This window comes from Pituophis catenifer, unplaced genomic scaffold (assembly GCF_029215685.1).
Source record: "Pituophis catenifer annectens isolate HBS135680 unplaced genomic scaffold, rPitCat1.0.hap2 SCAF_3, whole genome shotgun sequence".
NCBI classification, from domain to species: Eukaryota; Metazoa; Chordata; class Lepidosauria; order Squamata; family Colubridae; genus Pituophis; species Pituophis catenifer.
The window spans coordinates 128279399-128293734 of NW_027256883.1; positions in this window are offsets into that span (position 1 = coordinate 128279399).

Genomic DNA, 14336 nt, shown 5'->3' on the forward strand with positions numbered 1-14336 from the left:
CCGAAGTAATCTGGAATTTGCCACCTGCTCATCAACTTTTCCTGTTTTCCACAGGGATATTTATTATTTCCTGAGGTAGTATTTTTCTCATTCACTGTGAGAGGGCAGTCTCTTCCTACTTAATTTCCAAGCCGTTTGTAATGCTTTAGTAAATAAATGTCAAGCTTGGCCAGTGAATAAACACAAAGCTTCTTTTTATTCCACAAACAAAAAATAAGACATTCCTTGAAATCAATTCATGCCCATGACATAATTCTCACATCATGGACAGCAGGGATCTGACATGGATTAGTTTTGATTCCCCAAGATGAGAGATCACTTTTACATTACTGTATGCAGGCACAGCACGCATAGGATCAGACTACCACTAGAAGTCAGATTAAAGTAGATGGATGGATGCATAAAGGGATATATGTACTCATTGTCTCCACTGGCAGATTTGTACTCCAGTTTTATTTCATCTAAACCAACAATAAAATATCCCACAGTATCAACAACCTTAAGCAAACAAAAAATCCCCACAAGAAAACAAAAAAGGATAAAATCACCATCAGTATATTTACCAGTTTGAAGGGCCATATCTCTGCCTGATGATTAAATGAGATTAAAGTCTGAATCAAACATTTTATAAAGAAGGTGCTGTAACTCAAATGGCTTTGCTTCTTGTATTCGCTTCAGACAATGTAGGAACTTCAGGGAAGACCTTACATGTTGATTAAACTAGAAGCATATAAGAAGCCTAAGTATATGTAGCATACATATACAGGTAGTCCTCAATTTAGAACTATTCATTTAGTGACTATTCGGAGTTACAAGAGCGCTGAAAAAAATGACTTATGACCATTTTTCACACTTACAACCGTTGCAGCAGCCCACAGTCACATGATCAAAATTTGGATGCTTGGCAACCAGCTCAATTATAATGATTGCAGTGTCCTGGGGTCCTGCAATCACCTTTTGCAAACACCTAACAAGTGAAGTCAATGGGGAAGCCATATTCACTTGACAACTGAACTCTGCCCAAGAAAACAAGGCAGGGTGAGAAAGAAACTTACAAATGTTGACAACCTTGACACTCTCTGGTATAAGAAAGAGGGAAAGGAAAACACTGTCAGGCTTTCAAGATTATGGTTTTGGAATTAGCCTGGGAAACATGATGGCCAAGCTTGGTGATATGTGGTCCTTAAGGGAACAAATGCAGTAAACAGCTCAAAAAACACATAATAAATATGTTGATGTACAGAAAATATTTGGTCACAAAACAATTAGAATTCAATTCCAAGGAAAGAACACAACATCCTACTACTTCTTCCTCAAGTGAGTCATATTTGTATTGCCTTTTTCTCACCCTGGGAACTAATGATTTCAACTCAACTCTGGGAACTAATAATTAAACTTTTCCTCACTTGGATGAACCTGCCCCATCTCTTCTTCAGCCACTAGTTACTATTTGTTCCCGTAGCCCTCTGTCTTTCTTCATGGTTTCTCTCCTCCCTTCCTACTAAGAAAAGGGCATCATATATTTTTAGTGGTGTTTGTTTAACCTAGGTAATACTCATAAAATGGGAGAGTTACCTGCTTCAGAAACAGCTGTCATAATGAGCAGGACTCATCACAACAAGGGTATTTACTAGGAATCAAACTAGCATTCTCAATGCTTGCTATTATCCCAATGGGATGCCCATGGGAATTTGGGGTTAGTCCTCTTAACGAGGATGTCCTAGTGTGAGTGTGGGCTACTAATTTTTTTTTTAAAAGGTCCGTACCATCCAGTCGAGATCAACAAGGTACTGCCACTTAGTTGAGTAGTTAAAAGAGGGAAAGGTTCATATTGCAAAGCTACAGGGTAACCCTGAACCCAGACTTCCATCTACTGATCCTTGATGAGGGAGATTTACCAAGAAAAGCTGAAATAGGCATTTTCACATTCTCAATCTTTTAAAACATCTGCGTTGCTGTCATTAAAAGAAGAAAAGGAAAAGGGATCTTATTTTCACCTCTGGCTGTGTTGCAAAAATCTTCTCTGACAGTGCTGTATCAAATAGTTCAAATAATCCTGTCATTCCCGTGACATAATCTGAAAGAAGTTGACTTCTTCCACAACTCTTTTCAGTTTAGTCCAATTGTATTAGCCATTCTTTTCAGCTCACCTCCTCTGGCAGAACTTAGAAGTCATTCTGTCAACAGATATTAAGAAAATGTTCACGTTTCCTTAAAGACTTTTTTTCATTTTGGTGCATGCTTCACACATCTACATGATTTCTATTACTACATTTCTCTGTAAAACGTATTTTAGGCATAGCAGATGGGAATTGCTTTCCAGTTATCCCACAATGAACTGTAACTTCATTTAAAGGTTTGGACATTTTATGGTGCATTTCTGTGTTCAAACCAAAACTGCTGGAATAAATAAAGCGATGGAAATGAATATGATGATTTCACAGGAAATCCTGGAAAATTGGAGAACTAAACTTAAGGACCTTTTAAACATACTGTAGACATTGGCATTTGTTTTACTGTCATATTTCTTATTCACTCTCAGCGTTAAAGGGGAATCGGACAATTTAAGAATTGTAAAAAGGACTTAGGAGACCTGGGCATAAATCACCATTAAACCATAAAGCTTAGTGAGTGGTGAACTTAGTTTGCTTCTTTATCTAACCAAAGGTGTCAAACTGGAGGCCTGCAGGCCAAATGGTCACATGCAGACCACACCCACCCCAGCTCTGCAAAGGGGAAAGCGTCACGATACGTCATGTGTCGGCAACGTGACGCCATGAGTTTGACACCAGTGACCTAACCCATGTTACAGGTTTGCTGTGATCGTAAAAAGTGTGTGGGTCTGGATAAATGTGCGATAGTGGAAGAGGGTGGAAAACTTGTACAGAGCTCTGAGCAACTTGGGAGAAAGGTCAAGATCAAAACAAAGACGCAAGCTAATAAAACTGATTTTCATTTTCTTGTTTGGCCAGGTCATGTATAGCCTGAACACTGGGATCCTAAATCAGTTTGGTATTGATTCCTGTCTTATTTTAAAGCCTAAAAACATCCAAGACTCAGCACATTCATAAGCAATTAACTAAGCTTCTCCAAGTCATTACAAGATCTCCACAAACAATTAAGATGTCGGAAAAACCAGATATTTATCCTAAAATCTGTGAGCAGTGAATCAGTCCCTCAGCCCAAAAGATCTATTCCGACTGCTGAAGTACTCTGATTCCTAATTTTTTTTTTTAAAGATGAAAAGGTTGTTTTCAAATTTAAGATTTCCCTCCTGGGAAGATGTATTTATTAATGATGAAAAAAAAAATCTTATGGAAAATGCCCTCTGGTGCTTGGAATGAATGGATTAATTAATGCAATTTATCCTTGCCTCTGTCTTTCCTAGCCAAATATTTAGTGATAGGTTTCAGTTAGAATAAACTCATACTTATTCTGTATAATAAAAAATCACTTTCATTGTCACAAACCATAAGCTATTTCACATTGGTTAGGGGTTAGTTATAATCCTAGCTCAGCTTTCTCCAAGCTGGCAGCTTTTAAATAAGTTGAGAATTTTGGGAAATGTATTCTCAACACATCTGGAAGGCACTAGAAAGCAATCATGGCTTTTATTTGTTTGTTCACTCTTGATTAATTGAGCTATCATATCTAATACTATGGCCTGTTCATAAGGGATTTATACAATCTGAAGAGAATCAAAGTATAGACCTACATCAGTATTTTCGATATTCTGTAAGATCTCCGTGCATAATATACTATTCACCTGTTTTCCAGGTATATGAGAACCTAGGTGTCTTGGTAGCTAAGTAAAAGCTAAGTAAATCCATTGTATATGAAGATTCTCAGTAATCCAGATCATAGTAGTATCAAAAGTGATTTTTATTTTTGAAAAGGCAACTGGACTGATTATTTTGAGGAAGAAGAAGAGAAAGAAGTTTCACTTTCTACCCTGGAAGCTTTATCAGTTTTATTCTAAAACGCCATCCAATACAACCGATGAAGTTCCAGGATAAGAAGCAAAATGTCTTTTTTTCCTTCCTTCTCAAAAAAAAAAAAAAAAAAAAAAAAAAATCCAGTTACCTTTTCATAAATAAAAAGCACTTTTGATATATTATGTCATTGTAATTTTTTTTATCATCCACATATCTTTATTTATTTCATTGTCTATTGTAGTGAACTGGATCTCCCACGCAGACAATGCTGTTGGGCTCAGTCACCATTGTTAAATAGGCTCATGCACTCAGGAAGAACCTTCGCTACCGTTTTGCAAATGTGAGCACGTGCACCTCCTCCATGCATGCGCAGAGCCTTCTGTGCATGTGCAGAGGGTCAAAAACGGGATGTGATGATGTCCAGGCGGGTGGGCGGAGCCATCTGCTGCTGGCGCAAATGGATCACGTGATCCGGATAGAACTGTCTGAATTTCACCACTAGAACCAATGTATCTTGGTTTGATGTCAGGCTGCTCCAGATGACGTTTGAGTGCTGACTGATCTCTCGTGGTCCAGATAGGATCAGCCAAAGAGCCAGATGTGGTATGGGAGCTGTAAAATGCCCAGCTCTAGGCAGAAAAAGGAAAGATTTATTATCACAGAAATACATAGACAGAAAGACCAAACAATGAAGATGATATATCTGAGCAAGACATATCTGAGAGGGACCCCCCTAATAAGAAATAGAGAATGTACAGCATTATCACACTTGCACAATTCTCTTACTTAATCTTAATAAAATAAGGGTAATAAGTATATTTTACTGTAAATATAGAGTTGATTTCCTGGTCTGATATACCTTTTGAGGCTGCTACTATCTGTAAAAGAAAAACTGGAAAGATGATTGATAAAAAATGACAGAGTGGAATTCAGAGTGGAATTAGAAACAGTTGGGAAAATCAGAAGATCAGTGAGATTTCCTAGACAGCATTAACTGCTTAGAAGATATGGAGAAGAATGAGCAGGATCACAGAAGGGTAGATGATTCTAATGTTTTGCACTGGATATTATAAATCTATATTTATTTAATCTATAAGCTTTTGTGCCTAGAATGATGAATCCTAAAGTTGGCACACCTCGGCACTTACGCTGATTTTGAAGCATATGACACTCTATAAAAGGGAACATTTCATTCTCTATAAATCAGTTGTAGTTGGCAATGTATTATTTTGGAGAATATTACGGAAGTTGAATGCAGTGAAGTAACTGAATTAATTAGTACATTCTAAAAGAGCCAGGGTCTTAGAGGACATTCCTTGAAATAGGACGCAAGGATATTTTAATGCCTGCTTTTTAAGTCTAATGATGCTTTCTGGCTATGGATCTTTATTTCACAACTGGCATTTCTTTCTGATGAGCCATCTTTATGCACAGTAGAAAGAGATGAAACATAAATAAACTGACAAATAAAACAGCACTTTTCAAGCAAAAGCAACATCCAAGTTAATGAAGCAGATGGGGCAGGTAAATATAGACCATATATGGGAAACTACAACAAATGTTTATATATTATATATATATATCCTAGGAATGAGAACATTAACAAATGTATCAACAAGTAAGCATGGCAATCTCCAATCATTAGAAGCTCCATAGCAAAATCTCTTACCATTCCCATCCTGATGTTTTCCTACAAGAGTTTGCAGTGTCTCTGTGTGTCAATCTATAGAGGGTAGTTTTTTATCTCTACATCAGGGGTGTCAAACTCACATTGTCATGGCGGCGTCACATGACGTATTGAGACTTTTTCCCCCTTCGCTAAACCGGGCAAGGGCATGGTCAGTGCGTGATGCATCCGGCCCATGGGCTGTGAGTTCACAACCCTGCTCTACAGTATATTGAAAGGATTCAGTTGGGGCTAGTTCCAGAGTAACCTTGTCTGGGATTAGTACTTGGATGTGAAACTGATGGTCTCCAGACTTGTAAATTATCCCCTTCCCCCTCAGGAGAGCAAGGGCAAACTAATTCTATCCCCCAAAAGCTGGATGGATGTTTTCATGAAGCTTTTGAGGTTTTCACCAGGAGCCAACCTCAACTTGAAATAGACTTTCATGCTTTATTTGAAAGGGTTCCCTTTTCAGATCCAAGTGAAAAATGAATTACCGTAAGAAGAGACTGCAGTGGCTTGAAGTTACCCATCATGTAAACTGCACCTGAACGGCATGTGGATCTGGCATGTGGGTCAGCTAGCCTCAGGCTCCCCCATTACAATGAGATGCTCATATGTAAATGATATATAATTATAGCCGTCTGTGCAAATTTTATGCAAATATGTTTCCTTTTATTCTTTTCGGATGGGTGCTATGAGTAAGTGATCACCTTGCCAGAGACTGATATTGAAGTCTTAAGGTAGGGATTTTAATAGATAGGAGATTCCATTTACTCTACCTTGGCACATCAACTGTTTATTTGACCTCATTTAAAATGATCGGAATTCATTTCAAATCTCCAGGATTGTCTGGGCTATAAATTTAACTAAATGACAATGCCTTCTGCACATGAATACCAATTAGATACGAATTAAGGTCTCAGCAGAAGGTTTTGTTTTTTTTTCCCCATCTTGGGCATGCATGTGTGCAGAGTGAAAAGGGATAGAAGTAGACACAATAGACTATCCGCTAATTTCTCCTTAGGTTCAAGCCACTCTTTGCATATGAATAGGATCTGATTATTTAAATAGAAAATAATATTTCCCATGCCTCAATTCCACTGAAGTTAATGGCTGCTCTGAAGGATTTGCATCATAGATGAATGTGGTCCATTAACTTAAAATTCTGTGAATGTCTTTTGGAAAAGGAAAAAAAAAGCAGTGCAATGGTGTGTCAGCCCAAGCTTTGCCGAAGCTTTCTCTAGCAAGAGATGTACCATCTGTAAGCAAGAAAAAAATAGACTTCTGTTGGTATGGGAGCAATGGGGTCTCCCAGCGGGAACATTTGAGAACAGTGCAATCAACAGTCCTGCTTGGGGGGGAGGGTGGGGGGAGAAGTGGCTTGGATTAAAGCCTGCTTGCTGTAACTTGGTTGTTCAGCTGTTCGTCGGCCAATTTCCCATTAGTTTCCCACTTGTCAGATTTAAAAATCTTCAAAGCTTATGAAAAATCCATAAGCACAAAAAGAACAAGGCACCAATAATGCATGCAATCTAATTCAACACTTTTTTCTATGCACCGCTGAGGAACAGACTGCAGCATTTTATAATATTTTGAAAGCTCAGGGCATTTTTTTTTTTAAAGAAATGTTTTATGGTACTTCTATCATACTATAAGCTAGACATTTCTGTAAATGATGCCAAGGCAAGTAAAAGTGTTTTGTTTTAATCAAATGCCAACTCGGAGGGCAATACAGATAGTTCTCAACTTACAACCACAGTTGAGCCCAACATTTACGTTGTTAAGTGAGAATATTGTTAAGTCAGTTTTGCCCCATTTTACGACTTTCCTTGCCACAGTTGTTAAGTGAATCACTGCAGTTGTTAAATTAGTAACATGGTTGTTAAGTGGCTTCCCCGTTGTCTTTGCTTGATGGAAGGTTGCCAAAGGGGCTTACATGACTCCAGGACACTGCAACCGTCATAAATATGAACCAATTGCCAAGCATGTAAATTTTGATCACATGATCATGGGGATGCTGGAAAGATCATAACTGTGAAAAATGCTCATAAGTTACTTTTTTCAGTGCTGTTGTAACTTTGAAAGGTCACTAAACGAACTGTTGTAAGTCGAGGACTTCCTGTACTTATCATACAAGTAGTCCTTGAATTAGGACTGTATTGGAGACTTTCCATTATGGTCATAACTCATGATAGTTGTAAAAGTTTTATGACCTTTATCACAGCAGTCATTAAATTGTAGTTCTTAACTATTCGCTATTTGCCCAAAACCAGAAGTAGCGTATTTTTCAGAGTATAAGATGCACTTTTCCCCCCCTAAAGGAGGGTGGAAATGTTAATGCATCTTATACACTGAATACAGCCATTTTTGACCTCCCGAAGCCCTGCCCTGCGCATCCCATTTTTGCAAAAAAACAGGCCCATTTTTTGCATAAACGGGGTGCACGGAGGCCTGCAGAGTGTTCCTGGGGGCCGGGGAGGGTAGACACTTTTTTTTCTTGCTTACCTCTTCAAAATCCTCGTGCGTCTTATATACCGTTGTGTCTTATAGTCCGAGAAATACGGTAAATGCTGGTTTTTGGCAAAACCCTTGTAAAATGCAAACATGTGAACACGAACCACTTGACTGCAGGACGCAGCAAACCACCATAAATACTGTCCACTTGAAGTGCAGTTAGTGACTGCAGAGAGGGGCTGAACTGTCAGAACTTCATAACCCTCCCCATCATTTAACATTTCAGGATTTTCCTTGACACTGTTTCATTTGGATTCATATGTCATGCCTCTGAATTGTCTGCATTGAGCTGCTTCTTGACTGTTGTAAAAAGAAACCATCTGAGCTCAAAGAACATCTGAGAAGCTGACAGCTGTCTTGACCAGTACTTCGAAAGCACACTCTGGTAGTGTGGGGAAGGCACCAGAAGAGATCTGATAAAAATAAAAGCTGTAGCTCACAAATTAGATGCTGAGAAGAAAACCACCTCTCTCCAAAGGCCAAGAACTCCAACGGTTTTCTATGATGGGTGCTCTTATTTTCCCCTACATGCTCACACACGCACAGAGACATACACTTAATTATACCCTTATTCATATCCACACGAAGGGCAAGTGTCACTTACACAGACATTTCCATACTGTGTACCTAAGTCCAACAGAATTGTGGGTCAAAAAGTGAATATGGACACCTGACATTGTTATCTGGAAGTGGAAGACATTGGGGCCTGAGGGGGGAATGACTGGTATTTATCTATGGTCAAAGTAGGTTTATTTGTTTATCAGACTTTTTAAATTACTATTTATTACTTTTATTACTATTTATAAATCTTAGGGCGGCAAGCACACACATTACTTCCTCCTCCTCCTATTTTCCCCACAACAATAATCCTGTCAGGTGACTTGGGCTGAGAGAGAGTGACTCATCCAAAGACACCTAGCCGGATTTCATGAGACTAAAATTCATGGCTTCCTGGTTTTTATGCCAGCACCTTAACCATTATACCAAATTGACTCTAAGAGCTACTTTGCTGTAGTGCAACAATGTGAGAAATCAAAGACAATTGATACAATAGTTATACTACTATATGATACTGATTAGGGATTTCTCTTGTGATATACTATAGATTTACAATGAATCAGCTATTCTCAAAAATGTAGAACCACTTTAAAGAATAATGTCAGTATATTAAATCAAGACAAATTAACTACTTCTTGATTTAGAGTTAAATTATATGGTAAGTTCACCATCATGTATACCATAACAGAGAACACTTCACCTTAGTTTTATATCTGCTTCTAAGACATCCTTAACTCATATTTATAGGTAACATGGAATCTGTCCGCAAAGCTTTTCTTTGATTGTCATCCCCAAACTGAATAAATTGAAATGGTAAAATAAGCACTTTGGGATTTACAGAATTTTAGAGATTGCCTGCTCCCTTTTATAATAATGTCTTGGCTAAAAAAATGTTATTGTAAAACTTGAACTCATGTTAGGAAGTTCAATAAAAAGAGCCATTCCTTTAGTCCTTCTCATACAACACTAATGGCTTTAAGTTAAGTCTAAAAGCCCTTGTTACAAATTGGTTATAGTAGGCTGTGAATTCCATTATTTTCAGTTGAACAAGGTTACAATCCATTTAAAGCCCAACTGCTTTTTTTTAGTGAACAGTTAGAAAATAAAAATTGCCTGCAGAAATCAGAATAAGCTTGTCTTGGTTTGTAGCACATGATCCTGCCCAATTAGATATGAGTAAGTTTAATATTCAGCTTGCTCTTATGCTCTGATTGCCCTTTATAATATGAAAAGCTGATTTGTAAATAAGAATTGGACAGGCAATGAGCAATCATGAAAGGAGACTTACTCTTCTACCTAATCTATGACTTCGTCCTCTAAATTATTCTTGTTGGCTTCCCTTTCTTTGCAGTTCCATATGTATCAGCTTCCTGTAATGCAAGTTTGGAATAATTTTGAGGGGGGGAGCCACTTTGGAAGCATTTTGGTACATAAAGGGTGGCGTATATTGAATTTGGGTGTTTCCATTTATTTGATCAATCAAATAAATCAATATACCAATAAATATTTAAAAATATGTTTTAATCAATGTTACAATCACAAGAGATTGGTTGGAATCTAACATCCATGTCAATGAGCAAGAGGTTTTTACAGCTCTGAAAATCTGTAAAGAAGTTTAATTTACAGAACAATAGAGCAATGTCTATATATTGTTCTCTTTAAATACAGCCAAATAAAGTAATATACTGCTTATTATTTTACCCTTTGTGTTTCTGCATCCAACATGGGGTATCAGTATGGCTTCTACTAGATGTCAAAATCTTTTTGCTCCTTTTGGCAAATACAGCTAAAAGAATGTTGTAGAGATCAAAAAGAAATAAAAAAGCAAGGTGTTTCAGAAAACAATACATTTTTTCTTGTTAAAATAAATGCTCCCTTCTTAAAATATCGGATGTATATACATATGTCTCTATATGTGCATATCAATTATATTTACTGTTCTTTTTTCAAAGACTGATGAATAAGGGCTCCAGGATCACTCTTCCACCTTGCAGAAACGTAATAGTGTTTCTACAAGTTTCTCCAATTTTTCTCAGACACCCAGACTTTCAGTAAGAGGAAAGTAACTTATTTCCTTGGATTATAAGGTGTTACTTTGGACAAATGCTTGTAATATGATATAATAGGCACTGAGATTTCCAGACCAATTTGCATTTGAAAGCTTGTGAGCCCTTTTGTGTGGAGCAGGAAAATGATCCATCATTTTGATGTCAAAATTGTTTAGTTGGATAGAAAAGCATTGCTCTTCTCCATTACAAGAGTGCCACCTTCAGGATTCATTAAGCCGCCCAAAACCTAATGAGATCATTTCCATGTGCACAGGTACCACTTCCACAGTTGCCTGAATTTAGTCAACATTGAAGATTCCAAGGGATTATTATTTCTCTGAAAGCCAAGAACCTAAACTGAAAGGATATTGTCTCTCATTCTTGATAATGCACTAAGTGATGGAGGTACTGCTGTCATTGAGCTGATTAACATCTGCAGAGGTTGTTAGGTGTAATCAAGAGCTGTTTCAGTAATGACTCTATTTACCTTTGGGTAGCCCAAGTCTCCTGACACCATTCTTTCTGAAATTTAGGCATGAAAATGATTGATGACTTTCACCTTGAATTCAAAAGAAGCTTATCTTGCTAAGAATATTACAGCGGCCAACACCAATAGTTTGGAATTTTGGATTAAACATGAAAACTTGGATTAAAAATATAATAGGGGCACCACATTTAAGTGATAATCAGGGGAGGTATTTATTAAAACCCCTAAAAAAAGAAAGATTCTCTTCAGTTAATTCCTGTTCAAAGGATATCTTTCAATCATATCCAGATTGCTGTTTCCCATCAATCCCTCCATTCACATTTTATTTTATTTATTACTGTATTAAATTTATTTGCTGCCCAGCTCAGCCCCCCTATCTCCTGAGGGGCTACTCTGGATGACTTTCAAAAATAGAATATAACATTATATTTAAAAAATGTAAGTATAACAATAGTAAAACAATGAAATAATAAAAATGATGAAATGATGAAAGTACATGGTTGAAGAGAGGTAAAAAGAATGCTAATGGTATCTCACCTGCCAGCAGTATCACCGATCAGCATTTTCTCACAGGCCACCAATATCACCAATATTGCCACACTGTTAGTGATGCTGGTCTTCACAGAAATTTTAGGGTTAGTATCTAGCTGTCATCATCAAGCAAAGGTATTGCAGAGGATACTTTTACAGCAGGTTGCACATATTCCATTGAAATGTGCTTCATTCTGGGAAAAGGTGTTTCTTTAGAACTGTTGGCTGTAGGACTTGGTCAAGTGGCAGCACCAAGGATTGTAGGCTAGATTGAGACATCTAAAAACATTCCAGAAGACAATGGCTAACCACTTTTGTATCACTGCAAAGAAAACCATGTCCGTGAGGTCACAGGAATCAAGCCAGACGTGAAGGAAATTTTAAGGAACTTATGTGACACAGCATATTTGGGAACATTTATATCAACTGAATTAACCAATCACTCAAATGTGCAGGTTGATTAAATATTTCTTCAAAGGAGTGACAGTTTATCAAAAATACTCTATAGTGAATGCTTCTCACATCTCCTAATTCTGGAGATGTGTTAATTTGCCCTTGATGAACACCATGAAAAACACTTCACAGTATTTAGAACATAACATTAAAAACAAATCTGGTGGCTCAGACTAAATATCTAGTTCAGCATTCTGTATCTAATTTTAAGCCTGTCATGGCGCTATTAATGGTGTCATGAGGCAAGAAATTTAGCAGCAGAAATCCAGAATTCCATCGACAGAATAATTTGGGAGAATCCCAAACATGGCTTACTGACCACATTGCGAATTAAATGAAGAGCATTCTTTTGAATTCTTCCTGGAATAAACCCAGAATTTAAACAAGCATGGGGATGGGGATGGGGATGGGGATGGGGATGGGGATGGGGATGGGGATGGGGATGGGGATGGGGATGGGGATGGAGATAGAGGTGGTCTAGTGGTTGAGTCACCAGGCCAGAAAGCAGGAGACTGTGAATTCAAGTCCTGCCTTAGCCAGCTGAGTAACCTTGGGCCAGTCAATCTCTCTCAGCCCATCCCATGTTGTTGTTGTTGTGGGAAAATAGGAGGAGGAAGATGTGTTAGATATGTTCACTGTTTTGAATTATTTGTAAAAATAATAAAGGTGGGTTACACATAAAAAATAAAATAAAATGGAGACATCCATTCACCAGGACTAGTGCAGCCTACTCACTCACTTGCTCTGTTATTTTCTTCAAGGCTTCTTTTTACCGTTATCAGCAAGGACCTTACCTGATTCTTCACCACTTTAAGTCTTTTCAATCACAAACCTACTTTGGTTGCCCCATATTTCCCCCCCAATGGAGTGTCTGAAAGGAGTATATTTTCAGGCACACCAGAGGAGCACTAGTAAAAATGTTTATGTTTGGGCATCCATAATTGCTTCCTGAGGAAACTGCAGAGAAAGTACAAGGATGACACAAGCTGTGGTGGAAGAAGATATATGTCATTTGAATATGACTCTCCTGGGAAAAATTGTTTCAGCATCCTTCTGGCTCTTTGAAGTGTCTCTTGCTTGGGAAGTGAATGACACTGGAGGCATGGCTGGGTTTCAGCACTATTCTCAAAAATGCCATACAACCTTCTGAAGATGATTAAAGCAAAATCGAGTTTATGAGCTCTAATGTATTCCCTGATTATTTTAAATTTTGGTAATTTCTGTCAGTCATTCCTTTATCATATGATTGCAGCATCAGCTGCTATAGATGCTATACCTAAAGACTGAGGTTCACTTTAGCTATCACAACAAACAACTACTGTATTTATAAATCATTTTAGAATGAATTCATTCGAACAGCTTTCACTGCAGTATCAAGCCTATCTGATTAATTCTTTCAAATACCGTCTCTTAATCAAGGATGATGTATTTTAACTTACAGTTGTGTAGGAAGTTCAGTGTATGAAATCACATATCTTTCTCAAAATATATATATATATATATATATATATATATATATATATATATATATATATGTATGTATGTATGTATGTATGTATGTATGTATGTATGTATGTATGTATGCTGCTTACATTTCCTGAATCAAGAATTCCTTAGAAGAAAAATTCAACATAATCATGATAAGTTAAAGAAGTGAAAATGACATAATGGACAGTGCAGCTTTGTTTAGTTCAAGGCACTTTGTTTAGAGTAGAGTAGAGTAGAGTAGAGTAGAGTAGAGTAGAGTAGAGTAGAGTAGAATGAATAGAGAATAGACTACATTATTGGCCAAGTGTGATTAGACACAAGGAATTTGTGTCCAGTGCATTAGCTCTCAGTGTGCATGCAAAAAGCAAAGTAATAGTCATACTTACAAAGGATAAGCAAGTGGTCAGATGAGGAGACCCAAACTCATTGGTAGGCTCACACTGCAATGAACAAGGGCACACATTCAATTTTGCACCTACTAAATTTGTTGGACAAGCAGACACAAAAACAGCCAGGGAAATGATTGAAACCTGGGAAACAGGCCAGTGGTGGGTTGCCGATTCAGACCAGATCTATATATAATAATAATAATAATAATAATAATAATAATAATAATAATAATAATAATAATAATAATAATAATTATTATTATT